General features: G+C 26.5%; 1 protein-coding gene across 2 annotated transcripts in view; it reads right to left on the reverse strand.

Moving 5' to 3' along the window:
* The window catches only part of LOC107456709 (poly(rC)-binding protein 3), a 128,295-nt gene that overhangs the window by 86,799 nt on the left and 18,412 nt on the right, over positions 1–23,084 (reverse strand). The window contains exon 1 of one of the 2 annotated variants that reach the window (XM_016074646.4): positions 16,898–17,048. The exons of the other annotated variant lie outside the window; for it this stretch is intronic. The gene's annotated coding sequence lies outside the window, so the exon portion shown is untranslated. Of the gene's footprint in view, positions 1–16,897; positions 17,049–23,084 lie in introns of those variants that run through there. 2 annotated transcript variants of the gene reach the window in all.

The following is a 23,084-nucleotide window of genomic DNA, read 5'->3' on the forward strand; positions in this document are numbered from 1 at the left end:
TCCTCAACAACTTTTTAATAAATTTTCAAAAAATGTTTTCGAAATTCGTCTTTCAAAATATTTCTAATACGTTTGATGATAGAATATTGAATTTTATTCAGATTGACTTTTTATAAATATTTTAAAAGCTAGGAATTAATAGAAAGAAACCTTTCGCAATATTGAGATTTTTTCTTTGATATGCGTGCTGTTGAAATTTAAATTAATTATGAGTGCAATTGGGGGAATAAAATTATTTATGAATTTTATGATATATGGAGGGAATTTAATTTCTTGATTTCACAATTTAATTTCACTGCATTATATTTCATATATTACCACTTATATCAAACATTCATTTTTTTGTCATTTTTTTTATAAAAAAAAGGCCTTTATTCAAAAAAATGATCTATAATATTTTATTTTTCACAAGAACTGCTTTGCAAATATAGTGATTAAAGTTTTGATCTTAATATTAACATACATGGTGTATTAATTATATATGCAGAAAAAATGCACACTTCATTTTATTTACCAAGAATTTAGCAAATTAAAAATTTATTCAAGAATAAATCATGCATTTATTCAAAAGTTAATAATTACACTCAGAATTAAGCTTTTTATTCTCACATGGATTACTTAATATCTCAAACAAAAATTTCTATATTAATATTTTTATTATTCAATGTATTACTCATTCATTTAGATACCTATGATAAAAAAAAGTGTAAATTTTGTATGAAATAGAAAGTTTGAAATTTAAATTATGAAATTGTTACAATTATTTACTTTATCTCAATGCTGTCAAAAATAAACAGAAATATCTAAAGCAATATGCAAGAATTTATAATTAAAATCATTTATTAGAACTTACTTCATTAAATGGCTAGGTACAGGGTGGAATAATTTTTGAAGGAAAACTAGTTTTAAAATAAATATTTCATAAACTGAATCAGTGCGATTATTTTTTTAATTTGATTTAGTTTAGTCTAAGTCTTTATTTATTTAGTATTATCGTTTATTATTATTTATTTAGTAATCAGTAGCATCGTCGTGTATCTTCCTCAACTTCGTAGTTCTTAGTTTGCTTCTGTATATAAGCGTCGTGAATCGGAAAGCTCAATCAAACTTTTTTTTGGATCTGCATATTCTTGCTTAGAAACAATGCAAAAAACTGTACATGAGAAGTTGTGGGGATTAAAATGCTTCAAGACACTTAATTTAATGTTAAAGGAATTCTTTAAATTAGAGGATCCTAACCTATTTTTACATAAAAATACATTCTGACAGTTGGACAGCGGGCACACTTTGCTTTATCAAGGTGAATTTATTTTCGAAATTCTTAATTTTATATAACATTTAGTTAAAAAATCAAAATATTTTTAGACAGGTCGCACCATGGTGGTCTAAAGTAAAACAATCGACGAGCGTTAAGTAGCCCGAGGGCAAAGTGGTAAGCATCCCCACGATAAATGTAAGCAGATATGTTTTTTTTTTTATAAGTTTTCTAAGAAGTTGTCATAACAGGCTTCTACGTTGGTCTTAGTTTAAAAAATAAAAAAGGAAATTGATCATGTTTTGCTTACCGTCAATACCGTACCATATCATCATGCAAAGACGTTACAATTGATGCTACAAACAAAAGTAGTGCGTTTTTCTGAAAATTGTGAGCATAGAACTAACATAATTTTGGCCATTCCTTGTAGAATAGAAACATTATTTAACCAATTGTTTTTAAATTACAGTCAAATTTTAAAATAAGTTATTTTATACTTATTCCTAAGATGTAAAATCTAATTTTGCATTTTGAACTTTAATATTCCAACTTTTAATATTCCAAGACATTTTACACCTTTTAATTAAATAAATTCTATTTGTGCCTATTTTGTATATAGGATGAACTAAAAAGTTTTGTATATAGGATGAACTAATCTTTCCAATTAGTAAACTTTACATTGGTTACGTGAATAATAACAGTTTTCTTTAAGGATAAAGGAAGATAACGGGATAACATATCCCATTTCTTTAAATTGACTTCTTACGTCAATATTTTCTTGGTGATAAGTTTAAATTTTTTAAAACTAAGCATATTATTTTGCATAAATACTGTTAATTTCTTAGCCCTCTTTACTTTTATTTCAGTTAAAAATTATGAACGAATATATGCTTAAAATGTTCCTTAGCATGACTATCACCATCCTAGTAAACCCTCCATAAATGCAAAACAATATATAGCAATTGTAGCAAGTGAAATTCATGAAGTGCATTTGTTTTAAGATTTCAGTTTGGCCTCAAATGCTTTCATGTTTTTTTTTTGTATAAAATGAAATAAAAGCTTAAAAATGTCCCTTGCTGCGCTTCACGTACAGTGCACAAAATAAAAAACGAACCACCCTAAATATCTAATGATCGGATTTTCACGTTCTAGGAATCAATCTTAAAGGTTCCAGAGGGTTACCTCAAATATGCTAATTAATAAGTACGGACGATATTTTAAGTTACAAAATCGGACACAAAAGCGTATTTTTTCCGTATACACATCCTTTTATTTCAAAGGCTTGAATTTTCGGATTTTCGACCCCCGAAATGTAGTTGCAATCTAGGAAATACAGTCCCCATAGTTTTGTGAGGAGAACGGTTCAAAGTTTGGACCCTATAATGTTAATTTTATTTTCTGCATATTCTGCCATATCTTGAGAAAATTCTTAAGCGAGTTCAAATATTTTTGAACACAATTGTAAAAATCGTAATTCTAAGGATAATTCCGTGCAAAATATTACTCTAAGTAAATATTTATTATTTTTTTTAAATATGGTGGAACAATTTTTGAGTTGCAAAGCTTACAATTTTTAAGTCATTTTAAAGAATGCAATTTTACATGGCAACATACGAAGTATGAACAAAATCGATCGTATAGTTCCTGAGAAATCAAGTTTTAAAATTACGGCTTCTTTACAATTCGATTTCTGAAGAACTATTCAACCAATTTCGCTAAAATTTTGTAATTTGCCACGTGATGTGTAATTTACCATGTGTAATTTGCCATGTAAAAATTATATTCCTTACAATTCTAAAGTTTTCCACTATTATTAAATAAAATTATGAAATAATAATATTTATTAAACGCTATTTTTCTGGATGGAATTTAACTTGGATAAACGAGTTTTACAATCGAGTGAGATACTTTCTAATTCCCTTAAAAAGTTTTCGAGATATGGTGAAATACGGAAAAAAATAAGATTAACATTCAAAGATCAAAACTTTGGACCGCTCTCCCGATAAAACTATGGAGACCATAGATCCCAGATGCGATAACTCCCGATATTTTGAGGGTTACAAATTCGAATCAGGCGAAACAAAAGTATGTTTATTAAAAAGAGAAACGTTTTGTGTCTAATTTCGTAACTTTAAATATCGTCTGCACTAATTAATTAGTATATTTGAAGTCGCAATCTCAAACCACTGAAGTGAAATTCTGATCATTAGATCAAAAGTTATTCTGGGTCATCTTGAGCACTGTGCTTAAATTTCACAATAATAGTTTCAAAATATTAGGCACTTTATTACGACCACATAAATTCTCCATGAAGAGGATGAAGTAAACTGTTAACAGCTGTTAACGCCTTTTCTTTAACACGCATAGTACTTAACGTAAATAATTAGATCTTACCCTTAATTCTGAGTATAAACTGATTGCTTTCCCTCAGTACAAACCAGCAAATTCAATGGGTTTTGTGCAAAAATTTGATCAAGTTACCAAGTATATAAAGTTGATCAAGTATATAAAGAGCCTTTTCTGGCCATTTGAAAGCATATTTTCATCACGTTTTAGTAAGCCAGATTAAAAATTTTGGGGTTTATTAATTTTTTTTCATGATGCTTTAAAACATATTTAGATGTATTTAAAAAATCCGATTAGTAATTCAAAATATTTTTGTTCTTATTTTGCCATTTTAAAAGCTGCTAAAGTTACTCAGTAATATCAGATAATAAGTTAAATGAATTTTTGTTGGCAGTGTTGAAATCTAGTTTTATGTTTATTACGGAAAGCTTTTCCATTTTGTTTATAGCATGTAGTAAAAGCGCAAATTTAAAATTCAAGTGAGAACTAAGTACCACGTGGTTAAAATTCTTTCCGCCAAATATAAAGATATTCCATTCGGAAAAACTGAAGAAACTATATACTCCAATTTAAGGAAAAAAATCGTCTTTAGATAGAAGCTTAAAAGTTTAGTAGATTCATGAAAAATGTGCCTCTGGCACAAAGAAGCTACGATAAATAAAAGCTACGATAAAAGGATTATTGAAAAATAAAAATAGATTTTATGAATAAATTATTATTTATACTTTGAGAATAATGGAAAGTTTTCATGGCTTAAAAACAAACATCAGAGAAAAATTTGTATAGATTTTAAGTAACATGGATAACCTATTTTTTATTCAAGTATTAATACCTTATATATCAAATAATCACTCCTATCAGTAATATATTTGTTATATATGTATAGCGGCTCTCCCGATATATTTAACTAAACAGAAATTTATCTGCAAGAATCGTATATTATGGATTTGAACGCTCCTCAACAAAATAGAATTGAGTATAAAAGCAAAAACAAACCGATGCTTTTCCATAACTATTGACATTCAGTAATGGTAAAATATTCAATAAACTATAAGTTGTTTCATGTTTTACGGCCTAAATTGTTTCCTTATAAATTTTTTTAGAGTCTGTATAATTGAAACTTAAGTTGAAGTAAGCAGTTCAGAGTTTAACGGAAAGTTAAGTTCGTATCGACAAATTAATATTGGTGGGTAGTGTATTAAAAATAAGTTCTTTTGGAAATTAACTCCTTGTGTTAGATCATTTTTTATTATTAATTTATTTTTATTATTAATATATTTTTGTTATTCATTTATTTTATTATTAATTTTTTTGTTATTAATTTTTTTTGTTATTCATTTATTTTTTATTATTAATATATTTTTGTTACTAATTTATTTTATTATTAATTTATTTTTGTTATTAATTTATTTTTATTATTAATTTATTCTTAATGATATACTACACTTTTTCCAACAATGTATAGGAACTTTTTAAGATGATGTATCAAAGATGATATATGTCTATTTCAGAGACAGGTAACGTATTAGGCAAACTGAAACTTGAGCTAACATGTCTGCATCATCAGTTGAAACGAATGAATTTTTTTTCGAATTTTTTGGAAAAGAATTTAAATTAGTTTATAGAATTAAAATTTCAAAACTATAATTCATTGTTTCATTACAAATTTTGATAACATGTAAAAGGATTTATTTCATAATTCGCATTTGTCGTTATTAATGGAAGTAAGTAGGGTTATTCTCATTTTTACAAAATAGGAAGATGTTTTGTTTGCAGCAAGCTCTGTCCTCAAAACAAGAAGCTGCACCGTCTGCGTGAATGGCGTTAAAATTAACATTGTGTAGAGCAAAGTATTGATCGAAGGAAAATGTCAAAAGGGTCTACCAATTTTCAGGCAGAGATAAGAATCTTCTTCATACCCTCTTAGGCTTTCTCAAGTCTTTAAGAATGTTTAGAAGCTGAATCGATTTTCTACCATTTCATTTTTCTTAATTTCTATAAAATAGGTGTTGAAACTTAAGATTCGTAGGTCTGATATTATTTTTTTTGATAAATACTATACGCAAAATCACTGCTTATTTTTTGACAATAAAATAGTGTACTATTTGAAACACATTTTTTTAAAAAAATTATTTGTTGATTTCTTCGTCGATTTATTCTGTGAGTTTTAATTATGCTAGATTTTATAGCTGTTGAAGAAGAAAACTTCACATTTTTAGTGATTTGAACATACGAATGATTTCTGCAAAAAAAAGTAACTGCTTACTTTGTGACTATAAAATAACACAATATACTCGTCTTGTTTTTATGAATAATATTTTTTATCCCGTTTATTTTATTAAACGATTTTGATTTATGCAGAGCGTTCTACCCAATATATTTATCATACATTATTTTTCTAATTTGTTCTTTTTTCCTTCATCTTGCTAAAAAATTATAATGGATTTCACTTTTAAGCTTTTTTAATACTCGATTTCAAACCTTCTGCAGAACAAAACCCTCCATTTTTTAAAATTTTGAACATAAGAATGATTTCTAAAAAAGTAAGTAACTCTTTATTTTGGAACTAAAATTTGCACAAAATGCTAATCACGATTTTTTTTAAAAATATTTTTTATCCCGTCTATCACACGAAAAGATTACGATTTAAACATTAATTTTATCTATCCTTGATTTTATGAATCTGTTAGGATTTTTCGCAGTTTAAATAAATGTATGATGATTCTTTGAAAAAATAACTATTTATTTTGTGACTGTAAAATAGCTCAAAATATTTGCCCAAGATCTTTTTAAATAATATATTTACTCCATCTATTACATTAAACGAAATTAATTTAAACTGTAAGTTTTTATTCATAAATCATTTTATGACTTGAAAGCTATTGATCATCAAAATTTTAATATGAGAAGGATTTTATTTATAATAAATTTTTTTTTTGCTTTAAATATTTTGAAACGCTGTACGGATGTATTATTGTAATTATTTTACTCTTGAAGCTTCTTTTGATAAAGATTAAACCAATAAGATCTGAAATTTATTGTGTTAAATAAAAGCAGTATTTGCTTTTTTAAAGTTGATTCTGAATTTTTTTTACTGAAATGTCTTTTCAGGCTTTAGTTTTAATTTGATTTATTTTTCTCTACACAATTTTCCTAAATTAGTTATTTTATTCTTAAGGACGATAAGAAGATTAATTCATAGATTAAAGTAATGAAAGATCTCGAATCTATGAGTGATTTTTCTTCCCTAGTAATTTCAAAATGAGTTTAAAAATCAGAAATGAGGGGAAAACTTGGTTAACAAATGAAAAAAAGAGACAAATTCTAGCTGTATTGCAAAAAGAAATTATTATTATGAAATAATCAAAATCTTTATAAGTCACTTTGTAATAAATACCTTATTACTAAAAGAGGATTCAGAACTGTAAGTTCCAACTATAAAGTACTTTTTCAAGTAAAGAACTGAACAATATATCATTCAGATATTATTATAATCATCATAAATAAATGCACCTTAATTGTATATTGAACTATTTATTTTATAGTAATTATTTTATAGTAAAGTATAGTATTTATTGTATGTAATGTATAGTATTTATTTTATAGTAAAATAACATAAGTAACATTCATGCTTTCTTAATTTTAAAAGTCATTTTGATGCACTAAAGGAGTTAAAATAAAGAGTATATATATATGTAACATTTTATTTTTGTTTACTCTGTATGAAATCGGTTGAAACGAAGGTAAAAAATTCTGTAAACTTAAATTATTCAAAAACGAAAACAGTTTTTCATCCACAGTTAAGAGCCATCTTCTCTCGTCATATTAAATTTTTAATATTTGTTTTCTCAACGTTTTTCAGCTTTTAAATCATTTCGATGGTAGCCTGTAATTTGACATATTATACCATTAAAAGCAAGTCAGAAATAAAAGTATCGTTTGATTTGTTTAAGAGAAATAGAGAATGATAATTCTAAGAAATGTTAGATTTTGCTTAAAACGGTAAGGCAATAAAACTACCATCAATTTTGATTAAGTAATTTAATACTGTACATTTGTCAGTTTTTATATATATTTTTTTTAAAAAATTTCTACTAACGTTTAACACTCGAAAGATGAACACTGTTGTATTCCTAGAAAGACTGAAGGGACCTGTCTGGCCCTTCCCAGCTTGTTTGTGTATAGATCAAGTACATATCCAAAACCTTAAAATATAATCATAGTAAATTTAATAAGAAATATATTAGATAGTAGTTAATCAAAATTCTATGGTATTTAATTTGAATTGATTAACGAAAATATTTGATTAAACATAACACTGACTTTTCAATTATTCATCTGTTTCTTAGATAATTGAGTTTCCTTTTCTCTACAAATAATAATTGAAGATATTCTAAAATACTCTTGTTTTCTTGTTGAAACTGGGGTACCTTATACCCAAATCTACCTGGGTTTATGGGGTACCTACCAAAATACCCTGTGGGCCACTCGGACCCCTCCCACTATTCTGGGTATGAGGGTTCTATATTTAACCTTCCTATAAGGATAGCATATGAATGATTTTGGATCAAATTATGAAAAGACAGAAATATTCAACGCATTCAGTAAATTATTTTTTTGAATTACTGAGCAATAAAAAAAACGAAAGGAGCAGAAATGAACCTAGCCATTTTTCTAGCTATGAATAAAGCTGAAAGTTTGCTTGTGTATTACGTAAAAAAACAAGGAAATTCACCCAACATCTAAACCCAGACTAATCTGCATTTCATAAAATGCATTGAAGAATTGTATTAATATAATTTTGTCTAAAAAAGTTTATTAAAATTCTAACAATATTTTTCCCAATCTTATTGGATGACTTTATTTTATTTTTCATGCGCCAAGTAGAGTTGAGATCTAACATTAGTTTATGTGAGAAAATTAAGAAAGTGACGGCTAAAAGCATATTTAGAATTTTTTTATCCATCTCATCCCCTTGACGGATGAGTCTCGTCTGGAGAAAAGGCTTTTTTCTTCCTTTATCAATGCTCTTTGAATATTTAAGAATTAATATAGCATAGTTTTTGCTTTCTCGTACTCAGGGGTTAGTGTAATAGTTTTTAAAAAAGTAATTAATGTAATTAAAACTTATTTTATATAAACTGAAAAAAATTTATATAATAAGAGCATTTTATATGAATAAAAAAAGATATTTCAATATAACTGAAAACTATTTCTTTTAAATTGAAAAAGTATTTAATTAAAAATGAAAAAAATAATAAAATTGAAAAGTTTTCTAAGCAAATTTTAAATTTTTTATTTTATTTTTTACTTATTTATGATTTAATTAAATTACAACAAAACAGAGTTACCGCATCTTTTAAACTACAATAATATTGTGATTTGACCGAAGATAAATAGTTCTTATTTATAAGTTCAAAATGTTAATGTGCCATTGCTTAAAAATAAAATATAATTTTAAATTTCGTGTTAACACTTTTTAAATGCGATTTATTGTTTACTTTGAATTTTACAGCGATCGAAAAAATATTTATTTTTGTTATGAATAATCAAAAAAAGTATGAATGAAAAAAGTGCAATTAACTTAAATTATTTGTCTTAAATTATTGAAACAAATATTTGAATGGTAATTTTTGGAAATTTAAGTAATTTTAATGCTGGTCTCGTTAAAAATTAGATGTGAATTGTATAAGAATTAAAAAAGATATTTCAGTGCAGCTGAATTTTATTTAAATTTAAAAATAATTTAAATATAATAGTAAATTGCTTTATATAAATTGAAATAAAATATTTTAATAAAACTGAAAATTGTTTTAGATAAATTGAAAAAAAAAGTATTTTTTTTTTACTCGTGCGCGGTTTAAGTAAGTTTCATCAACAAAGAGGCATATGTTTTTGAAACAACAATCAAATTATGCCATTATTTTATTTTTGAACTCAGTAAATGGTTTTCATTTATAGGTTCACAATGTTAATGAACCATTGCTTGATAATACGACATAATTTCGAATCTCGTATCAACAATTTTATAAGTGATTTATTGTTCACTTTGAATTTTATAGGGAACAAAAATTTATTCATTTCTGTTATAAATCACTAAAAAAAAGCATCATTGAATAAGGTGCGATTAGTTTAAGTTATTTCTTTAAAAGAATGAAGAAAATATTTAAATGGTTGCTTTTAAGAACTTAAATAATTTAAATCTAGGCCTTACAAAACCTTTAATCAGATTTTTTCACGAACTCAAAGCATTAATAAATATTCTGATACTCAGATTAAGAACATTCCCACTAGGCGGAATCTTTTGTTTCAAAACAATGCACATCTTGGCAGACAGATATTGGCAAGGATTCAAACCTTTTGCTATGGCAAAGAATGCTGAGTTAGGCATTTAACAAACTCAACAATTGTTTCTATATTTAGATTTCTATCCTTTTCTTTAATTGGGATGCTAAAAACTCTGTATAACAAAAAGGAGAAAAAAATTTGGATCATTTTAAAGAAAAGGTATTGCGAGCACAATACCTACAACAAAAGATTAGACTCTTAAATAAGAACCACGGAAAATCTCATCAAGACAAGAACAGCAGTAAGAAAAAAAAGAAATTAAAAAAGAAACAGAAAGGAAACAGACTCATGCCGTAGTTTTATTTTTGTCATCGTCTTTGACTAAAAAAAAATGTGTTTTTCAATAGTCTTCTAAATTACTAAACCTCTGTTTCGCAAGATTAGGACTAAGTAATTTGCTACTGATATATATATAAATACGCATAAACATGGGCTTGGTTTTATGTTAACCAGACCATAATGTATTTTTCTCTTGATTACAGACTGGCTAAAGAAATTTTCTTACCTTAGAGGCTTTTGTTAATGCTCAACGATAGTTTTTATAGGGAAATCGATTGTAATGTATTTTTAATAAATATCTTATATAAAACTTAACGAAAATCGAATTTATATAATATGATTTTTTTATATCATTATGATTTGAAAAATGTTTTTCGCTTGACGAAGGTTTTTATTACCACATTTAATTAATTTATCGATTGATCGATTTCAATAGCAGTAACACGGTTGAAATAGTAGTATGGATGGTACAGGATTTCAGTACTAGTAATACGTTTCAATTATGTAATATTGGATTTCAATAGTGTTCTATGACCAAGAGTGGTTTAGTAGAAAGTTTTTTTTCGCTAATTTTGTTTAATGGAAAACTAATCTTAGAACAGAAGGAATAGATTCGTATCCAACAAACAAAATTTATAATATTCAGCTTTAGTAAAACATATTGATTTAACAAGATGGATGGATTGTAAATTAATATGTCTAGCCACACTAATTATAAGTAGACATCTAACCTAATCAATTAGACAAATAGGCCTGTCTTGAGAAACTCTGTTATGTGTTAGAACTCTGTGATATATTTGTATTGATAATTGAATGGATCATAAGACATTTTAAAAAAATTTAAAATTATTTATTAAAAAAGTCCAACATTTGTATTTTTTTAAGAATTTATGAAAGAAAATCGATTTTCCACTATTCAGCTGTATAAAGGTCAGAAGCATATCATTTAATTTTTAAAACAAAGCAAAGAGGACATTTTTGAACATAAATTTTATTTTTGAAGTTAATAATATCATATAAATGTCGGTGAGAGCACTTAAGTATTCATTTAAGAAAACAAGTTTAGTTAAGTTCAGCCATTTCCTGGAATGCTGCAATCTGTGCAAGGTGAGCATTGTTTTTAACTTTTGAATTAAAAATTATAGAAGTAAAGTTGTAAGCTTACAGTAAAAACTAATTCATCCTTATTATTTAAATTCTATTATGAATATTTAATTGAAAGTGGTAGTTCTTAATTTGTATATTTATTTCATTTAAATACTCATAGACAGATATTATTGATAAATGCTAAACTGTATGAAATGGGGAACCTTTTAACATTCAGAAATACACAGTAAATACGTCAGATTATCTGTAAAATTTATTAATTTTATAAATTTTTAAATGAAATTAAAAACTTAAACTTATTAATTTATTTTTAAGCATTTTTACAGCCTTTTTCAAAAGTGTCTACTTTTCTACTTTTTTTATTGTTGGTGAAGCAAGGGCACAGTGGTTTAAATTTATGGTGTAAAAATGGAAGACATCCTAAGTAATAGAAGGAGATATGACGGAATTTTAAAGGCTGTACTCATAATGCTATTTTAAGTCATACAGCAAAAACATATGAAGTTAAGTTGACATCATTATTACTTAAGATAACAGATAATAAAGGGCCAAAATACTGACATTAATAATTAAGTGAATATAATTATTCTTTAATAATCTATTTTTACCGAACTATCACCCCAAAAGAAGAATAATAGTTTTTTTGAAAAATACATTATAAATTGTTCAAACATAAGTCATGTAAAGAGAAATGCACTAATCAGACAGTTGGCTTATGATTATGCAACTAGAATTGAATTTATTTGTTCCAAACAACGGGTATGATACATAAAAAGCAAGAGTTGAATTTATGAAAAGGTATTTCGAAACGGCATAATAATTTATCTCTATGAAAGTATGAGAACTGAAACCTATCATGCATGAAAAAGGAGAAAAGAACAAAATTAATACAAGAGAAAGAAAAAAACATTTTTTCTTAGAATGGTTTAAAAAATTTCAAGGATTTTATTTTAGTTAAATTTTGTACTAAAAAATAATAATTACTTATCAAAGAAATGGAATATGAAGACATTGTTGGAAAACTACTCCAATTAAACATAAGTTGGGAAATATAATAAGCTGTTCCCTGCTGTAAAAAATTCCATAAAATTCGTTTTACCGTAAAATTTCAAAACCGTAATTTTTACAGTTGTTTTTATTTAATTACAGTGATTCAGTGATTTTATAAAAAATACTACTGTAAAGTTACGGTATATCAGATTTTTTATTTGGTAAAGTTTTGTAGCAAAATTTAATTTACACAAAATAAATTAAGAATGTGAGTTTTACAAAAGAATTTTCAAAGGAATTTTTAACCCTCCTATGGCTGATTTTGGGCAAAATAGAACACTAAAAGTTGCTCCGCTCTTTCTATTCTTTTTTATTTTATTTTCTTTATTATTTTTCTTCTATTATTTTTTTCAAAGTTTAAAAAAAAAATTCTCATTTTATTTGCTGCAAAAATTATAAAGCTTGGAAAAGTCAGCATGCTTTAAGAGCTCAAAAAATAGGAGCCCATTTTCAAGATTCTCCAGACAAGAATGAGAAAAAAAACTAATTTGATTTAGGAAAAGTAAAGTTACTAACGAATAATTGGAGAATAAATAAAAGTAAAAAAAAAAACAACTTTGAAATAAAAACACAAGGTCCAAAAGAGGAAAATCAGGACAGGGCTCATTATCAAACGCAATGGAAAGTAACTGTCATTAACTGTCATGTCATTAAGTAGGGAATCGACAAAATAGTAGTGATGTCACAGGGGTGGAATTTAATTAAGTGAAATTTAAGGTAACATTTTTAAGCATTAAATAGTTTATTGTAAGTGAAATCTAAATATTTTTATAGCTTAAATAATGAAATAATAAGCTCAGTTAAATGAGCGAAATAACATGTTCTAAAACTAAAGTTTAAGTGTTGAATTCACTATCTTAGTCTTTTTTAAATACATATTTTAACAAATTAATAACGTCATACGTAACTTAGATTAATAAGGCCAACACTGACTCGTTAACTTCAATAATTAGGGAGTTTTTAGGAAGAGTTAATTTAGGAAGTTTTTCAAATACGCGAGTTTTAATTTTCATTTTAAAAGACGGAACATAAAATAATATATTCAAATTATTGTAATCCTTGCTTCAAAGATGGTAAAACCACTTGTTTTGTATCTTTATAATGAGCAAAACAAATTGTTTTAGTTTTGAAATCTAAAAAATAGAAACATTAATTTCATAAAGATCCAATCAAAGATGAAAATGTAGTTCCTTTTTGTTAGCTGCATGAATATATTCTAGATATTTCAAAATGAGTGAATAATAATATTTCGTATATTTCAATATAGATAATTTTATGTCCTTTATTTCAAACTAAATATAAAATAACATAATCAAAATATGGTAATTCTTATTTCAAGCCTAACAACAGGGTGAAAACCATTGCTTTGCATTCTATGAAGCACGAAAAAATTGCTTAAGTTATAAAATAACAAAAAGATCCTTTTCATAAAGATCATTTTCATTAAGATCAAAAAGCAGTAACTTTATGCCAGTTACATGGCAGATCTCTTGCAAATATATATTTTAATGAATAAAAAAGTCATAAGTAACTTAGAGTTATATCGCGCATTGATTTAAATGCTTCTTAAAGATACTTCAAGGAGTTTTTAAAAGTATAGGATTTTAATTTCCTTTTAATCTAATAAATAAATGTATGAAAAAAGGTATTCAAAATATAGTTATTTTTAATTCAAACCTAGCAAAAGAGTAAAATCATTGTTTTGTCATTCTAAGAGGAGAGAGAAAATATGTTTCAATCACGTAAAGAATAAAAATATAATTTTCATATAACTCAAAAGGCATTATCTTTGTGATAGTCTTAGAAAGATCTCCTTCAAATATAAATTTTAATGAACAAATAGAGAAAGTTATCTAAATTACAAGATTTTTATTTCCTTTCACTCAGAATGTATTTAAAATATGGTATTTCTTACTTCAAAATTAACAACAAGTTAGAAATGAGCGAAATAATTTCTTTAATTCTCTTTTACTTTTAAATAATAAAGATTCATTCAAACATTAAAAAGAAATATCTGTGTGGATTCAATAACAAGAAATAAAGTAATGTTTTATTTCAAGTAAAAACATCGTGTTGAATAATTAAGATTAAAATGTGTAATCTAGTTTCGTAATCTCTTTTTTGAATTAATAATTTTTTTTTAATCATATGAATAAATAAATATGATTAAACTAACTAAACTTCGAGTTATGACGACACCTAATTTTAAACACTTCTTAAAAATACTTTCAAAATACGAGATTTTTATTTCCTTTTTAAGAAACTAAATATAAAGTAATATATTCAAAATATGGTAATTCTTACTTCAGATTTAAGAAGAGGGTAAAAACCATTGTTTTTCATTTCTTTGATAGGCAAAAAAATTGCTTCAGTTATAAAGAATAAAAACATGATTTTCATAAAGATCCAATCAAAGATCAAAAGGCAGTATCTTTGTGTCAGTTGCAAGACAGTTTCGTGACTGAGTCCTACAACTTTGTTAGAAATTGCTTTACCCAAGAATAGACAATTAAAAACTACGAACATTTTGAAAGATGTGCGTTCATTTGTTTTCAAAACAATAGTTCTCAGAAATGATGATATTTACTACCATCAGATGCGACCAAGCGGAGTGATAGAGCGCTCGATTGTATTCTACACAACATTTCGCTTTAATATGATATACCTCATGTGCAAAATTGTTTGACAATAGCTTCACTAAACCAAACATTTTATGAATTTATCAGAATTTTGTTTAAAGAAACTTTTAAAAATAAATAACTGTATTTTGAACTTTTAATATTTCTTACGCTTAACTTTGCAAATAATTTGTTCAAAAATAATTTAAGACATTGTTGAAATCATTTGAAACTTTGAATGAAAAATTAAATAATAGCTTTTATTTATAATTGATTCTATTGTTTTTATTAATTATGTTATATTCAGTTCAAAACAATAAAACTATTTTGATTCTTTGCAACAATTAACCAATATTTAATTATTATTTAAGTTATAATTCATGATAGTTTCATAACAAAACTATTTGCCAATAGCTTAAATAAACCGAACAGTTTTGCAAAAGAAATCCTTAAAAAAACTAATTTAAAAAAATTAATTAAGAAATTTTATAATATCATCTTTGATTACATTGAATATAGCAATCAATAAGCTCATAAAAAAACATTACTAAAATTAATTGTAACTTTAATTCACAATTTCAAATGTGACTTTTATTTATAATTGATTTTACTACTTTTGTATGTAATGCTAAATGCTAAATTATAAATAAATGAAACTGAACAAATTATAACATTTTCACGTTAGTTAAAATTTAACTTACAATCAACAATCAGCTATTATTTAATAGTGCTATAGGCCATAGCTAATTTTACGCTTAATTTTTTAAATTTCTCTAAGAAATGTAAAAAAGAACACAAAAAATTTGTCGATGAGTTTAGATACCATATATTTCATACAAAATTTCTAATGTTTAAATGTTAAATAAGACAATGAAAACAACATTTAACACGTTTTTGGAACAATTGATTATTATCCTTATTTTCATTGAAAATGCTGAAAAAAATTGTTTTCGATGCATGTTTAAACATAATAGGTCGTAATTTTTTTTTGAAATACTATTGTGAAAAATAAAATTTCTATACCAATATCATTTTCAACAATTTTAGCTCACTTTTATACGAAAAATCCCATAATTAGACTATAAAACAAAGAAATACTAGTACTATTTCATTATTTTTTTTAAATAATTAAACAAATTTAATTTTAAAAACAGTCTAAAACATTAAACAATAACAACATTTCTCCTTTTTACTGGAGATTTTTTCTTTATTATCGAATGATCATTTTCTGATACTGTCATAAAAAGATTCCGAACAGTTTTTCAATACTAATTCAACAAAACTTTGAAAATGATTAAAGTTGTCAAATCTACTTCAGTTAAATGAATTTTAATTTGACGTTTTAATCAAAATTAATATTTATTAACCGTTAATTAAAATACCTAATTTGAAACAATTTCTGAAAGCTAGTTTCCAAGCGATTTTTTTAATACTAATGTTAAATTAATTTCAAATGATTTGCTAACACTAATTTTAATATAATTCTAAACAATTTATTAATACAGTTGATAAAATCATTTGATCCAATTAAATGTTATTACTAACTAATTTTCTGTTTCAATCAAAAATAAAAACCTTCAGTCACAAACTTAAATGTCAATGCTAGAGAGCGAACTGGTAGCTTATTTTTCCCGCATTGTCTTAGAGACCCTTTGATGCTGAGGGATTAACAGATTTTTTTTTTTCGAGTGGCAATGTTTATCTTCTTCCTTATCGATTATTCGAAAGGGAGATTTAATTGTTCCTCTCTATCGATTTAGAGTTGCGGTCCGACTGCAGATTTTACAAGAAAGAGAACAAAAAGAGGAAAAAGCGATAATCGCTAGGAAGACGATGGCGAGTATCGAAAAATCAAAATCGATATTTTCCTTTGAGAATAACATGAGATCCGTACCTGCTCTATCTATCGCATCCGGGTCACCAGATCGGAGGTAATCCTGCGGAAGACAAGGGAGCCCAGGGACTCCGTTATGGACCGGCGCTCTCTGAAATCAGCCCTAAACTAAGAATTCTGCTCCTGGCTAAGTCTGCTTCTGCTGCCATCTATCGGCTGGCATACGTCGGAGCTAGAAGGACCAACTTTATTGATTAGCTGGTCTTTCCCAAATGCCGCAACATGGACTGCTGACCAAGACAGGTATCTTAGAGGGAAAAGGTAGAGTAGAAATATTTTCCTCCAAAGATACCAAAGATGAAGACTTTAGAATCACAAATTGATAAGGGTTGTATCGCTTCGATTTATTAATGAATTTTGGATAAAAAAAATATATGTGCTCATTAAATATTCCGTATTTATGGGAGTTAATGTACCGTGACACTTTTCGTATAGGCAGATTGGGTATAAAAGACTGACATACTTAACATTTGAAACATACTTAACGTATGTTTCAAATTTCGCATAGTTTATAAACAATTGCTGTAGTATTATTTACTTGCATAAATTATTCGACAAAATCAAAATTTTACTGAAATCAAAAATTTTGAATCGATTGATAAGACATGATTAATGAAAATATCATTTATAAAATCATTTGCACGAAAATTTATATTCTTTTTAAAAATTCTTAAATATTATAAATTCATTTAATTTTCAGAGAAATTTTTTGATGTGTTTAACCTGCTGTGTAATAAAAAAAAGTGATATTTTTGTAGTTTTTTTGTTTGTTTACGTGAGAGTGTTTCTTGAAAATAAACCCCTTCTAAAAAGTAAAATCGTGTCTTCACTGTTTTACGTTATTTCTAAAATCCCGCATTATTCCATTGTGTCATTATGCAGGAATCAGGTTTTACTGTCTTAACTACACACTAATCAAATACACACAAGTTAAAGTCTATTAAAATCATTTACTTAAATTAAAATTCAAGTGATAAACAAAAAAAACTTAGAAATTTAAAAAAAAGCATCTTACAATAAAAAGCCAGGTTAATTTTTTTAAATATTTATTACATAAAAATTCATTAAAAAATTTCTAATCGCAATTTTTAAAAACTGACACTTAAAATAAGAGGTCTCTACTTACAATAGGTAAAATTTTAATCAGTTCACTAATTTAAAAAAATTAATAGCTTAGCAAACAATGGTCTAGCAAAATGACCATTAAATAGAAACCAGCATGTACAACTAAAAACGAACGAACAGGACAGGAATCAGAACCTGATTAGTTGTATTTGAACTAACTGGTTATCAATAATTTATTTTAATAGTTTTTCCGATTGAAATGGTATAATTCAAATTTATTAATCCTTACAAGGAAGATAATCGAAGTGTCACACGAAAATAAAGCTGATTTTTTATATAGTTTATTATTCTTAATACTATTATTATTATTTTGTTTCAAAATTATGTACAATAACATTTTATGTATTTGGCATTGGTTATAGAATTTTTGGTTATAGAATACTGAAAAAGTAAGTTTAGATTAAAAAACATTGCAAAGAATTACAGAAATTTCGCCAAATGTACGATAAATAACAACGTTAGAAAAATTACTTGTAAGATGGTTGCAAGACATCGATTAAGCATTGGACTTCAAATTCAGAAAATCAACTGTCATTTAAAAAGAAAAAGAAATACTTTTATAATGCAAATCTATGCAGAGTTATGCAGAATCTATGCAGAATTATTACGAATTCGAATTTATAATCTAATCTTTTAAATTTAGCTGCTTAAAACGTAAGAAATAGAGTTTCAGATTAAAGATAAAAGCCTTCAAATAGAGTCCTTTTATAGTCTATTTGTCTGCTGGGTGAATTATACTTGACAATATATTGAAGGTAAAAATTGTAGTTTTAAAAGATTTATACCTTAACAATTACTTTAACATAGAAGCAATAAATTATATACATATATATAAGGTCCCGCAGTGAACTGATCGTTAAGACACGGTTCCCAGCAGATCACCGAAGTCAAGCATCACTGGCTGCGGTCAGTGTGCGGGTGGGTGACCACTTGGATCAGTCTGCGTAGGGACCGAGGATGTGCGGTATTGGTCCTCGTTAAACTGTGCTACCGTAAAGTTCTCGACTTCGCTCGCAGGTTGTCGGGCTACCGAAGCGGGGGTGCCATCCCCTCCGCAGAGGATCAAAATTGTGATGGCATGTCTTCGGATCATCCTCCGGGATGTTTCCCAGACCGTCGCCAATAGCCCATTGTGCAGCTCTAGTGCAACGTAAATTAACAACAACAACAACATATATATAAGAATATTTCAAAACCTAAACTGATTTTAAATATTTCAAAACCTGAAAATTAGTAACCTAAAAACCTAAAAAAAAGTTAAACATTCACGCCGATTGATCTGTAACACTTCGCGCACCTTCTTTATTAGAATGACAAACCTCTCCAACCATTCCCAAATGCATAAGAAAATTGAAAATAAATTTTTTTGAAGATATATAATGTATGCAATAAAGCTTCAACAAAAATATAGTTCAAAATCTTTGACAAGTCAGAGGCCCAAAATCAGTTTTAAAATATTAAAAAAAAATGAAATTTCAAACATGATACTTTTTGCAAAGATATACAGTAATACCGATTTTTTTTTTTAAATTAACCAAATATCGTGACCATGACAATCATTAATGAATAAAATACTCATAAAACTTGAGACTAATTATTATTTAGTTTTTATTCGAGAATGAAATACTATATTTTAAATAACTAGTTGTAACTGTTTACCAAAAACTTTTTATGACTCATTTAAGTAAGGAAAAACTTCAAAGGAGAGTTATGAGATTGTTTGAGCTTAAACGTGTTACAATACCTTAATAGAATACGTGCGGTTTGGGGAAACTTTGGAAGAACTTAACGTAAACATACCTGTACGTGACACTCTCAAAAGACTCACCATTATAAATAGAATACTGGTTTAATAGATCGGAATTACATTCTTGAAAAGAACATAAAACTTTTTTACTTTCTATTAAATATTTATACACTTCTAGAAGTTGATCAAGAATTTAATTAGACTAATGAAACAATGAAACTATTTTCATATATTAATGTGTTTAATGTATAATCTCTTTCAGGAGACATTATACATTTTTCATTTCCAAAAGATCAATTTGTCATTCCAATGTGAATATATATATATATATATATATATATATATATATATATATATATATATATATATATATATATATATATATATATATATATATATATATATATATACAGCACAAAAAGAAAAAAGAGAAAAACGAAGAAAATTAAAAAAATTAATAAGTTTTATTTACTGCGTATAAAAGCAAGTGTATAGAACTCATAAAATAAGTTTAAAATGGAGAGAAAAAATGGAAAATAATAAAGATTAATGAAAAGAGACGAAGAAAAATTATTAAAATATAATACTATTAAAAAAAAATTTAAAAAATATAAAATATCCGGAAAACAAAATAATGAAAATATAGAATCTTTTCATCAGCTCACACGATTATATCAGCAAAAAGGAGTGCTTTCAAAATATTTTTTGAAAATATTTTCAAAAATTTATTTATTTTAATAATTTATTTTCTTCCTGTTTAATTAATCTTTATTATTTTCCATGTTTCCTTGATATTTTTTACTTAGATGGTTTTTTTACAGTAGATGGTTTTAAATACAGATGATGGAAGGCTTTTTCAACTTCTCATAGATGCGATTGAGATCCAGGGTTTATAGTGACCAACACAGTAAAGATATACCCTGTATCTCAAATCAATTCTCATACAAGATGTCATAATCTTGCTGAAAGTGCACATCACCCGAATAAATCGTCAGCGTTCCAAGATATATTTGATCAACAATGATGTTTAGACATGATGTCTTATTGAGAATACCATACTCACGAAATAAATGTCCTAATTCCTTTTAGCATTGTACAAACTCTTTAACGAAAACCCTGTGTCAGAATAGTTCAACTTTCTTGCGGTTATAACAAATTAACTGCTCAGTGTACATCCTTCCTAAATTTTTCAGTTTCAGTATGATTTCTTTTTAAAACTTATAACATTTTTCCTTTTTTTGATGAACTAAACAGATATTTGAGACAATCTTTCAGCTGAAGAGATGAATAAACATAGCACATCTTCAATAATTTTAAAAATTCTCCAATATGTGAACTTAAATTTCCTACTAAATATTAAAACTCTTATTGACGTTTATTAAATCAATTTATTATCAGACATATAAATTTTGATTATAAATATGATTAAATGCTATCTTTCATTTTTAAAAGCACTTTAGAATTTTATGAAAATTTACTTACTCTAATTTCGGAATTAATTAGAAGAAGAAAGAAATGAATCATGCATTTTTGCTCTTAATTTTGATGGAAAATAGTTATGAATTAAATTATCATTAAGCACCACAAAATAGGCAGTGCCGTATTTATTCTGAATATTCTTTTTGAATATTCTGCTTTCATTCAGCCTAGTTTACTAGTTAGTCAACACGCAGTCATTAAAAATTTACCTCAGTTTTTATTCAAAAATGTATTCGACAAATTGAAAATACGGATTTCGCCATTCCTGAACGAAAATAATTATCGTATTTTTCACTTTTTAGAATTTTTTGTTTTCATTGTTCAGATATGGAATTGAGTTAGAAAAACAAATGGAGTTTTCCTAAAAGAGTTATTACTGCATAAAAAGGTGTTGTTTTTTTTAAATTTGTGTTGTTACATATTTTGAAGTTGTGGTTAATATATTTCTCATTTGAAAACCAAACATAAATTATTATTTTAATTTTTTTTACAGTTTTGTTTGATGGATAGTTATTTTCTGCATTGATTGATAATTTGCTTTTTGAATTTATTTGATAATAAAAACAATAAAATTTTAAATCAAATATTGCAATTTATTAGTTGGCAATTTCCTTAAAACATAAATTCTTACTTTTCTGAAAACATTTTTTAAAACATACTTACTTATCAAGTGAAATTTAAAATATGATAAAAATTTGCATTGTGGACCTAAAATATAAACATAATTCAAGAAAATAAAGTTTTAATAATTGAATTAGCGTTATAAATATCATGAAATATTTTAATATTATCTCGCAAACCACAACCATTTTCAATGTCTTTGTTCAAAATTTCAAGTTTACTGTAAAGAACCATTTATTTACTCTAAAATATACCTAAATTAACATTCAACCTTAGCTTTAAATATGTTTGACAAAAAGTTTTATTTTGTTTGATTCAATTTCAAAAAAAATACAGCTCAAGCATGAGTTAGTTTTATCTGCCATTTCATAGCTTTCATTTCTTAAATTATATCATAATTATACCCTACAAAAATTACTGGATCTATAATAATTTGTTAAGATTTTGCAAATGCTTGAGTTGAGTCGCGATGGCTCAGGGGATAGAGTATTCGCCTTCCATTGAGGCGAACCAGGTTCGAATCCAAGTCGATGCGAATTCCGCACCCGGCTCGCACCGACCGCAGTGCTGACGTGAGATATCCTCAGTAGTAGAAGGATTATGGGTTAGAGCCCCCTTGCCGTCAGGCTGACCGTAGAAGGTTCTCGTGGTCTTCCTCTACATGTAACGCAAATTTGGGTTAGCTCCATCCAAAAGTTCTCCACGAAGGCAAATTTCACCCAATACTCGATCCAGGAGTTCCCTTGTTTTCCGGATTGTGTTCAAAATTTCAAGGCTACGTAGTAGAACATTAGCAGTCGTAAACCCATAAAATTGGGTTGACTGTTCATCGACTGTCATAAAATAAAATAAAAAATGTTGAGTTGAAACGACAGTCCTCTTAATCTTTACTGTCAAGATTTATTTGGTGCTCTTAGCTTATTTTTTTAAAGCAAAATATAATGCAATTTGTATAATTACACGAAATACTATTAACCATCTTATTAAATAATCATACGCCATTTAATTATTCATTGATTTTAGCCCAATATAACTGATAAATCATTGGTTATGTACAGTGCGCAAAATAAAAAATGGACCACTGGGAATAACTATTAATCTAATGATCGGATCTTCACTTTCTAGGACACAATATTTAAGATCTGAGGGTTACCTCAAATGTGCTAATTAATTACTGAAGACGATATTTTGAGTTACGAAATCTGTCGCAAAAAT

Source organism: Parasteatoda tepidariorum, chromosome 11, assembly GCF_982258835.1.
Source record: "Parasteatoda tepidariorum strain Cologne lab strain chromosome 11, Ptep-v5.0, whole genome shotgun sequence".
NCBI lineage: Eukaryota > Metazoa > Arthropoda > Arachnida > Araneae > Theridiidae > Parasteatoda > Parasteatoda tepidariorum.